The 3,677-nt window shown below is 39.5% G+C and overlaps 1 pseudogene; it reads left to right on the forward strand.

Moving 5' to 3' along the window:
- Positions 1-333: 333 nt before the first annotated feature.
- LOC117062621 lies at positions 334-432 on the forward strand (annotated as a pseudogene).
- Positions 433-3,677: the final 3,245 nt, after the last annotated feature.

Below are 3,677 nucleotides of genomic sequence, written 5' to 3' on the forward strand. Positions count from 1 at the left end.
CTCATAGCTACCTGTTTCCTTTCTTAGAGCATTGATCTTATCCCTAATTCAGAGTTTCTGACCCTCAGCACCACTGACATTTTGGGCTGTATATAACTTTGTTGTGGGGACCTGTCCTGTGCCTTGTGGGATGTTTTGCAGCATCCCTGGACTCTGCTCACTGGATGCCAGAAGCACCTCATCCCCAGATATGGCAACAGAAACTGTCTCCAAACATCGCCAAATGGCCCCAGGAGGGAACTGCTACCCCTCGTTCCATTAGAACCACTGCTGTAACTCACAGTTATTTTACATGTAGTCTGTCTCTCCCCCTATACTCTAAACTCCAGCAGGGTGCTTGCTTTGGCAACACATATATGTCAAAATTGGAATGATACAGAGATTAGCATGGCCCCTGTGCAAAGATGACACACATTTGTGCAGCATTCTATTAAAAAAAAAAACAAAAACGCAAAACCATCAGAAGAGCTTCCCTCTCTCCTAGATTCCCAGGAACATACCCCAATGCCTAGGCACATCTCAGATGCTGGACAAGAATTTGTTGAATAAATGAATGAATGAGATGGCTAAGCCAGGATTTCAGAGCTCTAATGAGGGTGAAGACCACAGGTGTCAATAGCGGAGAAGAAAAGGAAGGAATACATCTGAGCCACATTTAGAGAGCAGAAATTAAATTTTATGGGAACACAGTTACATCCATTCATTTGCATATAATCTATGGCTGCTTTTTGTGTTACAGAAGGCAGAGCTGAGTAGTTGCAACAGAGACCACATGGCTCACAAAGCTTTAAATATTTACTGTTGGACCATTCACAAAGAGTTTGTTGACCCCCTTTTTAGAGATTGTGTTTAGAATATAAATCCTAAGTAAACTATTATGGAAGTAGCTACATGACTTTGATTATTTGCAAAACAGATTTCCATTTTAAAAAATTTTACCATTGCCCTATTTCTCACATACATGAGAAATTTGTATGCACAAAAATGCACAAACATGCATTGTAGAGACGTTCTTTCCTGATAAATATTTTATCCTGTTATTGGATTTTTTTTTTTGAGGGAATTTGAATGCACTGCACTCCTCTTTTCCTAGAAGGTCAGAACCTCTTCTTCTTCTTTTTTTTTCTTTAAATTTCAATCTTCTAGTTTTCTAAAGATTTTGTCGGGAACAAAGGAAAATTAAGAAAAAGGGTCTCAGTCCTCTGTGTAAAAAACTATTTTTTAAATAGCTTTTGTCACACTAAAGACACAAATCTGTTTTTTCTGTGGTTGCTGACAGAATATATAAATTCTGTCTTGAAGATTGTGTGAAGCTTTTATAGTTCATTCACTGATGCATTCAACAAGCATTAAGAAATGGCTTCTGAGCACTAGTGCCTGCGAATGTAGAGCTGTATAAAATGCATTCTTTGCTGGTAGCCTACCAGCAGCGACAGACAGGAAAAAATTACCTGGAAGACAGCCTTGTTTGTGCTAAAATAAGGTGAAAATGGGAGTGCAGGCAAGGTACAATCAAGGCTGCTTTACAGAATGGAAGGAAGCATAGGCTTTGTATCTTAAATTATACTTTTACTTCTTGTTAATAGATACTAAGGCACCAGTATCCTTGGTTAGAAGAAGTTTTACCCCCAAATCTAAAACTCAAATGTTGCATCAACTATAGGAATCGTATTTAATTTAATTATTTTCCATCAATCCTCTCCAGATTAGCATGAAATATAAGAATCAAGTTTTGTTTGATCATTTCCTGAAAATCCTCTCCTAACTGCTGCTGTTAGCACAGGTGATGTCCCTTAGAATTGAACTCTGTGTGCAACGTGGAACATCTGGGTGCTCAGGAGAAGACTATGGGACTCGTACAGTTCTGGGGAATCAAGGGTGCCTGCATCTGAGTTCACATATAACCAAGGTCTCTTCAGGAAGGGTACCTGAGGTTTGTTTCCTTTACTAAGTATCTCTTAGGTTCCAGCCCGCTGAGCTGGCCTCTTTTCCCAGACAGTATTATTTTCATGGGGAGTGAAATAAGGTCTGAAGCAGTGTTTCTGTCCTCGAATGTTGCTGTGTATTAGAATTACCTAGTGAGCTTTGAGTCCCGATACCAGGCTACTTCCCAGACAAATTACAGTACAACATGGTATCTGAGGGCAGGGCCCAGACAGCTGTAGTTTTTAAGCTCCTTAAGTGACTCCAATGTGCAGCCAAGTTTGAAATGGCTGCTATAAATCAACAACTCTGAAATGTTAGCTTGCCTTAGAAGTTCCCACCGGGCCTGTGAAACAGATTGCTGGGCTCCAGCCCCAAAGTTTCTGATCCAGTGGGTGTGGGGCAGCTGGGGAATTTGCATTTCTAATAAGTTCCCATGTGATGCTGCTGTGCTGGTCTGAGGACACTTTGAGAACCACTGCTTTAAACTGAAGTAATGAGAAGGAATGGTTGTGGGAGAATAGCGGTTCATCCTATTTCTTCACTAAGTTGGTCCAGTCTGCTTTTTGAAGAAGAAGAGTGGATAGGGTCAGACTGGAGATGTTACTGCAGTAGTTACTTTGTGCTTTTAAGACATTCTTGGAATGATATATAACCCATCTTTAGAATGCCCTTGCCCTATTTGGGAAAACACAGTACTTTTCAGGGTCTCTCACTTTGCCTCTCCCACTCCCCCTTTCTGTCTCTCTCTCTCTCTCTCTCTTTCTCTCTCTCCCTTCTTAGAAAAGTCTTGAGAAGGGAACTTTGTTAAAATACTAAAGAGCATCTAAGGGAATCAGTTGCATTCAAAACACTTTTAATGTTAGAGGAAATTTGACATGTGAAAAGGTTTTTGTAAAAAGCAATCTTAAATGATGTAGGTATTTCCAATGAATTTTTTTTTTGTTTTTAGCCCTGTAGGAAAAACTTGTAGCTAATAGCACAAAGACTCATTCCACATGAAATAACAGTGAGTTCAAAAGTAACAGTAAATGCAATACAAATCATTAAACATATTTTAACTGTCTATATTGACGTCAGCAAAGAGCAGCATGCCCACACCTTAATTACCTTAAGCATTTATGAAGCAATCTCATACCACCCCAGACTCATTTCTCCTTCAGCCCACCTCTTACGTGATGTAAAACCAGATATTTATATCCATTCTAAATACCCTTTCAAGCACTTCATATTCAACTGAGGGAATACTCTTCTTGCTAGTCATGATTATTTAGCATCTTCTATTTATATATGCCATTTAATGAGTGAAAATTTCCCAGTGGCTGTGAAATTCTAGAAGGTAAATCAGAACACAGGACACATTCACTAGTAGATAATTACAGGCCCTGGAGGATTGATAACAACACAGATATTTTAGGAAGGAAGTGAGAAGTCAATTAGGCAAAATCTACGGAAGTAAAATGGCGAGCTGTCCAGTGTGCTCTGAATTTTGAGTCCTCATCCTCTGAAAACCCAAGAGCTCTTTGATATGATGTTTTCCTTTTCCTTATTTAAAGAAGTACTTTATTTTTTTAGAGCATTTTTAGGTTCACAGCAAAATCAAGAGGAAGGTACAGAGATTTCACACTTATCCTTTGTCCCCATGCAAGCACAGCCTCCCCCGTTACCAACACCCCCAACCAGAGTGGCACGCTTGTAACAATCCATGAGCCTACATTGACACATCATTGTCACCCAAAGTCCATAGTTTACAT

This window comes from Trachypithecus francoisi, unplaced genomic scaffold, assembly GCF_009764315.1.
Source record: "Trachypithecus francoisi isolate TF-2019V2 unplaced genomic scaffold, Tfra_2.0 Contig01474, whole genome shotgun sequence".
NCBI lineage: Eukaryota > Metazoa > Chordata > Mammalia > Primates > Cercopithecidae > Trachypithecus > Trachypithecus francoisi.